Below are 12,665 nucleotides of genomic sequence, written 5' to 3'. Positions count from 1 at the left end.
TGTGCCAATGAGCCGGTCTTTACATCGCTTTCGGCGCTCATCTATGAACATTCAATCAACAAATTGGCTTTGCCATGTTTGCTACGTATACCCGACCACGATTTGGTGCCATCGCTAATTGAGCCGACAAGCGCACAGAAACAGTTACTGACGCAAGGTGCCGCCTGCAATGTGTTGTGGCTATTCTCAAGTGAAACGGAGTCTCTGACTGGCGAGGAGGCTATCCGCAAAGCCATACGTCAGCTGTACGCACAACAACCGTTGCCCATCCCAACCGAGGTGCACTTCAAGGTCACTCAACAGGGAATCACTCTCACCGACAATACGCGAAAGAAATTTTTCCGAAAACACTACCCCGGCGATAGCATCTCATTTTGTGCCATAGATCCAGATCATCGGCTCTGGGAAATCCAGTTGACGGAAGAAGACGGCAGTGCGAAGAATACCACCGCCGTTGGAGCGCTAAAGAAGACCATATTTGCTTTTGTGGCGCGTAATTCGCCAAAATCGAAGGACAATCAATGCCATGTATTTTGTGATTTGGATACTCATCAGCCAGCTTCGGCCATCGTTTCGTTCGCCAATAAAACACTACCGACGGAAAAGGAACGTAATTTTGTGCTCTGAGGGTAGAAGGGTGCAGAACAGAGCGCACACTTGGATAACTGACCACGTAAGAAAAGAGTTTCCTTTCTCCTATAAGAAAAGTAAGAGATTTTTTGTTCGTGGATATCATTCATTTGTACATATGTACATATGTTTGGCTAGCAAGGGCACGATTTAGAAAATATGTATGCATTTTATTTTATTTTATTTCTGTTTTTTTTTTTTGATGATGATGTGGTGGCAGGCAACATTTGCAAAAGTATCACGTGCAAATGCATGTCAGCATGCAAAATTCATTTTATTGATACATATTACATGGGAGTGTTAAGGCCAATCCCTTTGAAAATAGCTTTGGAAGTAGTGCATACATATGTATGTATGTATGTACTACATGCACACACACACACACATATGTACATTACGTAATCAAAACCATATTTAATAATAGATCTAAAAATTGAATAACAGCCACCTGGTCACCTGCCCAGTAGGAGATTCTTTAGAGTCCGATAAGATGAACCGGCTACTTTTTCTTTTTAGTATCAAATTGAAAAAAATCCAGTTATAAGCACCGTCTATTAATGACCGTACCTGACTAAAAATTCCTTTATTTTCATTAGCTCAGTTGCATTTGCATAGATTTGAAATAAAAACAAAACATGGATTTGTTTAGAAAAAAAGTGTACAAAAACTTACCTCAAAAGCTTTTGTTACTTTGCGTTAACACAAATTTTAATTACTGTACATCACTGTTTTTATTTAAAGTTTTACAAAAAACTTTCAAATTAGTTGGCGGTTTAGGATGGGCATTTTGAAAGCATCAACCGGCGCCTCGTAGCGGTATGAGTACGGTGACCATAAATATATTTTGAAAATGCAGGACAATTTTTTAAAAAACTTACCTACATATAACTGCGTAGTATAAAAATAACAAATATATACTACATATATACATTCCTCGTCATTTGAACAGAACACCCTTTGCTTGATTTTCTATCATACAAAGTATGCTTGACAAAATTTCTATATGGAAGAAAATGCGCAGCACCGTCAACAAAAAAAATTGTCGCCCCTGTTTATCTTTTTTTAATTTTCAAAAAGGTGTTTTAAACAAGGTGTTATTGACAACTCAGTGCGGCTCTCTTTTAAGGTACTATAACGTCAAAAAGTATAAACAAACGAATTAACCCTTAGTGATGCATGTATCTTATCAGCACTGATGCCCTAGGCTTTTATTTCGATTATAGTTTTGTTTTACTTACATTACTTACATCACATATATTTTGTCAATTAAATAAAACAAATTGTTTATAAAATCGTTTTAGCAGTTTTCTTGTCTTTAATTGCCCAAATTTTATGCTTTTGTGCGTTTATTTTAATATTTAAATTTTTTATCCTAAACATTATTCGACACTTATAAAAGTATGATTTTACATTTTTTACCAATTTTATATGTGAGCTTAACTCTAAAAATTTTGAAATTAATTTTTTTTCATGCGAAATAGTTTTCCATTAAAGACCTTGTTTCGAGCGGTTTTAATTTAAGCTCTGCCATACTTGCTTGCATGGTTTAATTATTTCGGTAAGCCGAAATAATTCTGTTCGCAACGTGCATTCTAAAGAGTCGTCTGTTTGAGTTTGGGCATCAACAAAGAATGTATCCTGATCGGGTACTAATTCCTCACTTGTATCAGTTATTTCGTATGGCATTGGGACTGCGCTTGGGTATAAACGAGCTCGTTGGAAAATGTTTACGGTTAAATAACAGTACGGTCCTGCAAAAAAACAGAACGGATGGTCACCGTAGGTATGAGTAATACAATTTTCACAACTGTATATTTTTAACAAAAAAAGAATAGCTTAAAAGTATCCACGCACCTATGCGATTCTGTCGGTGTGAATCTGTTCCGACAAAAATTAAAACAATGCCGACCATAGTTTTAAATGAGGAACCACACACTTATGCGATTTTGCTGCAGCGATTTATTTGAACATTCACAGTTCTTCCTTTGGTCGTTCCGAAATCGCAGACTGCCGCGTTTTGAGAACGAAATAGGTCAATAGAAGGATTTTACAATATTAAAAGGAAAATTGAACGTAAGAAAACAAAACATATTTGATCTAGAAAAGTTAAGATTTTTATTTATATTGTTGGCAAACGTCAGACTGCCTCTCAATGGTTTTACCTTGTTATGTTTTTATCATGTTTCAAACACTGTACATACGTATTTGCCTCTCTCAATGTATTACAGACTTTTGTTGAATAGGAAAAATGGAAGAGTTTAGTTCTTTTTATTACCTCCCTTAATGGGCGTAGCCAGGTAGGGGCAGGGGGGTGCTCGAGCCCCCCCTAACTTTCAAAATTTCCTTATATATATTTAAATAGTACCCTGAAATGCCAGCTTAATAGGGTCGAGCCCCGCCCCCCCCTAAATTTCATTCTGGCTACGCCGATGCCTCCCTTTTATTAGCTCGGGATGTAACTATGTAATATTGATGCGCCTAAAAGATGCAGTGATTTCTATTCCCAAGTTAAATACCTGATGACAGTACGAATGGAAATTATAATAGCGAGGTTTTAGTTTTTTAAACTATAATTTCATTGATTATTTCTAATTATATAAGGAATTCTCTATATGTATGCATATGTACATACACTGCCGGAAAAAAGTATTGGCACAGCAAATTTTTCACAACATATGAAACAATTTTCATTCTAATATTTTTACGCTAATTTCGTATAAAAATAACGTTCATTCTACAACAAAAAAAAAAACATAAAAATGTAATTCCTAAACTTTGTGCAAAACTCGCGAAAATTCAGCAAATTTTCATGCAAATTTTCAACTTTTTAATCAGATTTTTTGGAATTTTTTTGAGTATGCATATTTGCAGCCAAATCATTTTTATTAGATTAATTATTATAAAGTGCAAGTTATAGGTAGCTAGGAATTACCGTCGATTTTTGGCAATTCTTTTTCACGCAGTCTCTTCCATACAAAAAATTTTTTTCGAAAATATTTTATATGGAAAAAATGCAAAAGACCTTCACAAAAAAAAAATTCTCAAAAATCAACGCAACTCTGAACTCGCATTTTTTTACTAGAATTTAATGAGCTGCAAAACTTCATACTCAAAAAAAATAAAAAAAAAAATCTGATTAAAAAGTTGAAAATTTTGATGAAAATTTGCTGAATTTTCGCGAGTTTTGCACAAAGTTTAGGAAGCAATATATTTTTATGTTTTTTGTTGTTGAATGAACCATATTTTTATACGAAATATTCTAATAGAAATATTAGAATGAAAATTGTTGCACATATTGTAAAAAATTTGCTGTGCCAATACTTTGTTCCGGCAGTGTATGTGTATAACGAAGTCATTTTCGGTTTTTTTTTTTGGGGAATTCGTTATAGAGAAGTTTTACTGTATATTTACATATGTATAAGTATTCATATACATACATATGTACATATATATGTATTGCAGTGAAATATAATTGCTAAATGGGATGTATAATTTCAAATGTTCAATATTCAAGTATTCTGGGTTGTTTGAAAAAAAATATTTTTTTTTTGTTATTCCACTTAGCAATTGCTTCGTTGCCTTCGGCTACTCCTACAAACGCATTTCCATATTTGTATTCTTATACATACATAGTTAGTTAGGTATACGATTTAAATATTCGTAAGTTCATTTATGTACACACATACATGTACACATAGATACATACTATGTATCTTGATTTATTAAATTTAAAATATATATATGTGGGTACATATGTATGTATGTACACATATGGAAATTAAGTGAAAAAAACGAAAACATATCCATTTACGCTTTGTTGAATTTTCAATTTTAACATAGCGACTAGAGAAAGGAGCACATTTTGCGCATTTGTAAATATTTTGTTTGTGATCTGGCAGATCTGCATAAGTTTTATTGTCAGAGCAATATTTTGCCCAGTTCGCTAAAGAAGCCAAGTGGCGAGCAAGCGCTAAAAAATAATTGAATGAAATCCATTTCAATACGTTCATTTTTCTTTGCATGTATAAATTAATATATGTACATATGTATATAAATGTAGAATTGTATATCCATACATATGTATATAGGTATGTATATGTATGTATGTATGTAAGCAGTTTAACTTAATGTTTCTTACTTTTCGGTTCCCCGATAAAATTGAGTAAAAAAATTTCAGAAAAATATCAATTGTTTACATTTATTGTTGCTCTTTATTTATTTACTTGTGTACATATGAATACATATATATATATATATATGTACGTATGTACGTCAAGTAGAAAACAGTCTTAAAATAGTCTAATAATGACTAAACAGAAACAAAATGCTCATTGATGTTTAAGCATGCTGGACGGCCCGAAAGTGGTTCTTATGTATGTATGTACTATGTATGTATGGCTATAAATGTACATACATACATATATACATACATGAACGTCATAATAAAAATATATAGATGATACAATATATTTCTTATAGTTCCTCAGCCCTCCATTTTTTTAATTAAAAAAAAAAAAAAACATTCAATCTTCGTTCTTGACGCACTTGCCTTGTAATAGGTTGACTATTTGTCAGTCGTATTCTAAAAATCCAATATGTTTTCAACAGAGAATTTATAGGCCTTTAAAATATTTGTTGTTGAACTTACTACAGCAAATTTCACGAAGGCTATTTAAGTGAAAAATTATATTTTTATTTGATTTTATTATAATTAATGAAAACTGACAAAACCCAAAGTTATTTTTCACTTCAATTGCTAGTGAACCCGGCAATAGACTGTAGGGATGTTCATCGCGTAAATTTGAACAAAATTTTATTTTTCTTAATTTTTTCTTCTTTGCTGATTCTCTAATTTAGGAATTCGGATACAAATTACTTTTTAATTAAGTACTGCCTCATTTTATATATGTATGTGTATGTACTGGATTTTCCGATTCTTTGATATTTAGTTAAAATTGATATTCACAATGTCTCTTTAGCATAAACATGTTTTTTTTTTTTGGTAAATTTTTTGGAAATTGGGTGTGTATTTCGAAAACCACGTTATCGATCTCCACTAAATTCCGTAATAAAAGAATTTAATACATGAAATGGGTTTTATGCTGGCATTTTCAACCAGGGACGTGAACAATATAAAATATTTGCTTGGTTCGGTTCAACGGTTCGAACCTCTGGATTGCTTCTCTGCCTTTGGACACGGGGTTTCAGTATTACGTATAAAATGTAAAAATGTATTTTTTGATGGCATTGAAAACCAGTTGTTCTCTTTTCTGCAGAACACGGTATATACATATCGCACGCCGTCTTCAAAAGAGTCACAACTCTAAATAACGCACGCTAATCAATGGGCAAGGACGACTTTACCTTCGGTTTTTTTTTATCAAATTATAACAAAAATTTGCTCCAGCTGTTGCTGAAAGGTAAATAAAGCTTTGTGTAAATTTTTAGCGCATAATTTCAAAAATTTCAAATTTTGAGTTGTGACTCTTTTGAAGACGGTGTGCGATATGTACATACATTTGAATGACTAGGATGCTCAGTACATAATGCACTTGATACTTACATATGTATACAAAATTTAAATTAAATTAAACCCAATCATTTATTTTACTATGTTGCAGTTATCCAAGCACCTTCACACCAATCAACCTTCTATCAATTAACCGGAACAGAAAACTATGTGAAATGAAAGCTGAAAATTGGCATTACTTGCATATATACCCGATTGTACCTGTAGTATTTCTGCTTAAGCACTTCAATTGGACACCTCCTGCAGCCGGGCAATTTTCGAATATATATGAGCGAATCCCACGAGTGGTTACATTTTTCGACAAAAACCTGTTTTCGGTCGAAAATGGTAGGTCACCCATCTTGGAAAATGCATTATCTTCAGTTTTGTATAAAGAACAAGATTCCATCGCGAAATTGTGTTTAAATGAAAACTTAAAAAAGATATACTAAAAAAACCCGTAGTTGCGTATGTGACGTATACGCCCCGTAGCATCTAACTAGTTTACTCGCACGCCTTTACTTAAAAGCCATATTATTGAAAAGTGAATAAATATTGGCGTTTAAGATTTTGACATAGTATTCCTTATGCAAATATATATTTCTTTCTTCATGTATGTAACAATTTTAGATTGAATTTCGAGTGTACCAATAAAAATTTAAAAAATGGATTTTTAGTTTCTCAAATCATAGTAATTTTTTTTTTTTTCATTTGTTGGCACAATAGTCTTATTACACTAGATTCGTTTGCTTTAAAAAAAAAACATTTTCATCGTTTAATCTTAACATTTTGAAGTAACTTATATTATTAAAATAAAAAAAAAAACACTGTAAGATTTCAAAAACTGCAAAATAGCTGCGACAGATATTCTGCATGCCGCCATTTTCTTAAATTTCGTAGTGCGCTCTTGAAACTGCACAGATATGTGGTATTTGGTTTTATTTGAAAACTTACCGAAGTTATTAAAAAAAAAAAACAACAATTATGATTTTTTCTGTGAGTGAAAATGAAAAAATTTGTAATTTCGCTACGTTTTCGCCTAAATAAACGTTTTAAGGGTAAAATTTTTCAAATATTTTACGTAGTTTTTATTTCTATATTTGTTTCTGGAACTCCGTTGATTGAAATAAATTCAAGAATAATGCTCTAACTTTTTTTGCCAAGAGAAGGGAGTGTCACTAAAAAAAAGAGGACCTGTGAGATTTGCTCATATGTACATATACGCACTCGCGACCACTAAGGAAATGTCATTGCCCGCAATACTGGCGAAGCGAATCCAGTAGCGCCCCGTGAATCTTATTCTGCAGAGCAGCTGATTATAACTTTGTTAACACTGATATTAAATTTTGTTTTAGTTTATATGAATAAGTCCTGTATTTGTTATTTAATTTTGTTGTATGTACATGTGTATGTATGTAAACTAATTGTATACAACATTAAGTTTTCATTTTAATATTTACTACCATTGTAGTGGCTTGACTAATTTAATAATAAATAAATAAACGAAGAGTAAAAGCTCTGACCAAATTAACAACAAGAACTAAATCTACAAATACATAAATGTACATACATATGTAGTATTTCTTCTTCTTATTTGGCGCTGTAATCGCCTAAGTGATTTTGGCCGAGTTCAGCAAAGCACGCCAGTCGTTTCTCTTCTGTGCCAACTCAAGCCAATTGGAGACGCCAACTGAAGCCAAGTCCTTCTCCACCTGATCTTTCCATCGCAGTGGGGGCCACCCTCTTCCTCTGCTGCCACCAGCGGGTTCCGAGTTGAATACTTTCAGAGCTGGAGCGTCGGTGTCCATTCGCACGAAATGACCAAACCAGCGGAGCCGCTGTATTTTAATTCGCTGCACAATGTCCGTGTCGTTGTAAAGCTCATACAGCTCATCATTTAATCGTCTGTGGTACCTGCCGCCGCCAATTCATAAAGGCCCGTAAATATCCTCAAAATCTTTCTCTCGAACACTCCAAGAGGCGCCTCATTGGATGTTGTCATGTACCAACACGGGCATAATGAGTGACTCTGCGTTGGATTTCCATGCTAACATTAGTAAACGAAATTCTCTACTTTCTCGAAATTGTACCTGGCAACAGTGACGTGAGTGCCAAGGTTTGTTTGATGACAGGAGATACTTCGTCTTTTCCTCGTTTACCACCAGACCCCTTCGCTTTGCTTCCTTATCCAACTTGGAAAAGACAGAACAGACTTCGCGGTTTTTAATACCGAAGATATCGATATCATTGGCATAAGCCAGCAATTGCACGCTCTTGTAGTAAATTGTTCCTGAGCGGTTCAGTTCTGCAGCTCTTATTATCTCCTCCAACATCAGATTAAAGAAATCACATAAGAAGGAAGTCGCCCTGTCTGAAACCCCGTTTGTTGGCGAACGGCTCGGTGAGGTCTTTCCCAATTCTGACAGAGCTGGTGTTATTGCTCGACGTCATTTTACACAGCCGTATGAGTTTTGAGGGGATGCCAAAATCAGACATAGCGGCGTATAAGCAAGTCCTTTTAGTGCTGTCAAAAGCGACTTTATAGTCGACAAATAGGTGGTGAGTGTCGATCCTTTCCTCGCGGGTCTTTTCCAAGATTTGGCGTATTGTGAATACCTGGTCTATGGTGGATTGGCCAGGTCTAAAGCCACACTGATAAGGCCCAATCAGTTCATTGACGGTGGGCTTCAGTCTTTCACATAATACGCTCGACAAGACCTTATAACCTATGCTTAGAAGGCTGATCCCGCGGTAGTTGACGCGTATGGCAGGGTCACCTTTGTTGTGGATTGGGCAGAGCACACTTAAATTCCAGTCGTCGGGCATGCGTTCATCTGACCATATTCTGACCAAGAGTTGATGCGTGCATCGTATCAACTCCTCGCCGCCGTACTTGAATTGCTCAGCTGGCAGGCTGTCAGATCCAGCAGCTTTGTTGTTTTTAAGCCGCGTTATTGCTATTCGTACCTCGTCATAAGTTGGCGGTGGAACGTCGACTCCGTCATCATCGACTGCGGGCTCGGGTTCTACTTCTCCACAACTTTCCGTGCTGCTACCATTCAGTGGGGCGGATAAGTGTTCCCTCCATAATTTAAGTATGCTCTGAACATCGGTTACTTGGTCGCCATTGTTCTTACAGGAGTACGCCCTGGTCTTGAAACCTTCCGTAAGTGGCCTAACTCTTTGGTGAAATTTTCGGCAATTCTTCCTGTCGGCCAGCATTTCAAGCTCTTCGCACTCACGTATTTCGGCCTCCCTCTTCTTATTGCGGCAAATACGTCTCGCTTCCCTCTTCAGATCCCTATAGCGGTCCCACATGGCGCGCGTTGCGCCCGATTGCAGCGTGGCCCTGTAGGCGGCATCTTTTTGTTGTTCTTTCAGGTTCGCTGAAATCCGACTACTTCTTCGGCGGCGGTACTTAATGAGCGAGAAATGTGGTTTCACTGCTCGCATATGTCGGTTTGTTGAAGAGTGCTCTCTGAGAGCAGGTGTGAGAGTCGAGTATCGAAAGCACTGGCTGTCTGTTGTGATTGCAGCTTTTCGACGTTAAGCTTTCCTTGCATATTTCGGCGCACATTTCTTGCTGCACAGATAGTGGTCCGAGTCGATGTTTGGGCCTCGGAGTGCGCGTACGTCTATAACACTGGAAGCGTGCCTTCCGTCTATCACAACATAATCGATTTGGTTTCACGTACTGCATACTACCATGTTTCGTAGTATTTACATAGATAAAATGTATATCTATGTACTAGGTATTTCGGTCAAATACATTTGTATACAGGTAAGTATATATTTAATAATGAATTAGTAGACATTTAATTTACGTAAATTAATCCGCAGACTGCCTAGACTACAATTAATTTTGCAAACCAGTATTGTTTAGGAAAATAGCGGTACTGTGGGATCTAGCTTGCATACATCTGTATGTTATTTGAGGCATTTCATGTCACCGCGGCCAACACTGTGCGCGACCTTTCAGGATTTGGATGAAACTTGACGAGATTGAAGATCTGGGTGACATGAATATACGTGAAGCATATTTTGCCGATATGACGTAGGGTTGCCAATTTACACGGAACTTAAATTTTAAGAAAACGTCATACATACCTTTCCTTAAAGTGCTGTATCTTGGAAACCTTTTAACGAAACTTAATGGAAAAAAATGTATTTATTCCATCTTATTATGGGCTTTAATTGTCCATTTTTTACATTAATGTGCAACGCTTACTTCAAAGTTGGCCCAATATACTCGCCTTTGATTAGTATTAGCTTCGGTATCCGCACTTTGGTTTGAATTGCGTTCCAAGAAATTCGACTTTGCTTAGAAGAGAAAAATAAGTCGTCCACACGCTATTGATGCTGTTTTCGAATTAACTTTATTCTTCTTCTTTTTAAGTGAAGTTCTTTTACTTCCTTTCCTGTTTACACAAAGCTACTCCTGCAACCCTGAGTGCCTTACAGTAAGCATTTTTCTTTTTTATTTTTTTTTTTATTATAGCATTTAAAAAAAAAATTATTTTTACATAAAAACATTGTCTATAATGTCAACTTTAAGTACCCAAATGGGCATAATGGGTTACTTATGCAATATGATAAATAGACATTGAAATTTTATGAAGTTGTATATTTTTGAAAGAGGAAAGATGTAGTATAAACAAGTAATTTTTGCAAAAAAAAACCGACATAAAAAATATATACATATACAGTGAAACCTCTCCTAACGGACACCTCTATTAGACGGACACCTCCCTTGGGCGGACATTTTTTCCTATACCAAGTTTTAAGTATAAATTTCGGAACAAATTACTCTCTCTTAAGCGGACACTCTCTTGGCCAGACGCGGACAGTTATTTTGCATAAAACTGACACAAAAACTCTATTGGGCGGACGCGAACCTCTTATCAACGGACATTAAGATTTCTTTTCATAACAAATCAAACAAAAACCTCCGTTGAGCGGACGCGAACTCCTCATAGGCGGACTACTAAATGGAAAAAGGAGACTTCCCGCACAAAATGTGATTGTTATGCACACATTTAGTTTGGTTTGCGCAGTGGTTTAGGTTCGTTATTTGAATTGTCAGAAACCCTTGGAGACTGATAAAAACATGAAAACTTTTGATGAAAAAGGTACTGACACTGAAAAAAATTAAAAATAAAACTTACGTCAATCGATAATTTCCCAGTTTTTTATGTAATGAATCTATGATTTTATGTAGTTTATGGACTAAAATGTAACATTTATTTTTATTTTGTTATTACTTAATATGTATTTACGCACATAAATCAAATGTGCATTTTTGAAAAAATACATGCACATTTTTGTTTGAACGATGTAATATCAATATCTTTTATTCAAATAAGAAATAGTGACTATTCAATTAAATAAAACATTAAAAAGTTCTAAAATAGGCTTCCCCTCCATTAAGCGGACACCTCTCTTGGGCGGACAAAAAATGACTGACGGTGAGTGTCCGCCCAAGGGAGGTTTCACTGTATACATTTCATGATCCACTAATCGGATCTAAACCAGATTAATATGGGACCACCTCGTGGTCCAAAGTTATGCGGTAACATATATAAAAAAAAAAAATATTCCGACGAACTGATAACCTCCTCCTTATTTGGATGTCGGTTAAAAACAATATGAATAAATGATATTAACTTTACTAAAGTTCTGAAATCATGAAAATCCCTTTAAGGAAATGGCAGAATTGAACTTTGTTGCAAGTTCACATGGGAAGTCTGCTTACGACGTGATTGGAGGAAATCTTAAGAAACTAGCAGCTAGAGCAAGTCTTCAACTCCTGATGTTACAACAAATTCGTACACCCGAAGCCCTCTACCAATGGGGTGCTGTATGTTTCCTATGGGATGCCTGTAAAAACTAACTGCGACTAACCTTTCAGTGGACTTTATTTCGACTATGACAACGTGCCAATTACTTTAATCCCATTTTAAGCTAGTTTAAAAGGTAAAATAGCATCAAGTTAGGGAACTTCTTTTTCGTTGTTATTGCAATAAAAGCGTGTCGTTGGTTTTTTTTTGCCAAATATAATGTTATTACTCATTAGGTATATTTTTTCTTGTTTTAATAAAAGGACTAACTTGAAGCTATCATTGGAGATATTATATTCTTTTGCAATGAAACCGAAACATCAACAATAATACGGGACTGATGCCGGGATTAAGATATTTATTATTTTTCAACGCACTTAACATGAAAATATTGCATCAATATGGTTTGAGAAGGTCTCCTACCATATAATAAATAATATGTAAATTAATTTGGAACGTACTTTTTTATTTAAAGTGAAAATTATTTCATAAGTAACAAAACGAAAGACAGTAATTAAATTTATTTGCATTTAATAATACTTTAACGTGAACATATCTGATAAAGTAATTTAAGGCATGTCGAAAAAAGCTCGATGCAAAAAAAAAATAAAAAAATTTATTTTCTGGTTGAAAGAAGTTCATAATGCTAGTGGCAGAAATAAATGAAGCACCTTAGTTCGACCAGTTTT

General features: G+C 35.1%; 1 protein-coding gene across 1 annotated transcript in view; it reads right to left on the bottom strand.

Annotated features, from left to right (window-relative positions):
- The window catches only part of LOC118750217 (tensin-2), a gene marked incomplete at its 3' end in the record, with an annotated part of 45,533 nt that overhangs the window by 32,240 nt on the left and 628 nt on the right, over positions 1-12,665 (bottom strand). The gene's annotated exons all lie outside the window — the stretch shown is intronic.

Source organism: Rhagoletis pomonella, unplaced genomic scaffold (assembly GCF_013731165.1).
Source record: "Rhagoletis pomonella isolate Grant_MI unplaced genomic scaffold, Rhpom_1.0 Rhpom_scaffold_00001, whole genome shotgun sequence".
NCBI classification, from domain to species: domain Eukaryota; kingdom Metazoa; phylum Arthropoda; class Insecta; order Diptera; family Tephritidae; genus Rhagoletis; species Rhagoletis pomonella.
This window is presented reverse-complemented; position numbering and strand designations above follow the sequence as displayed.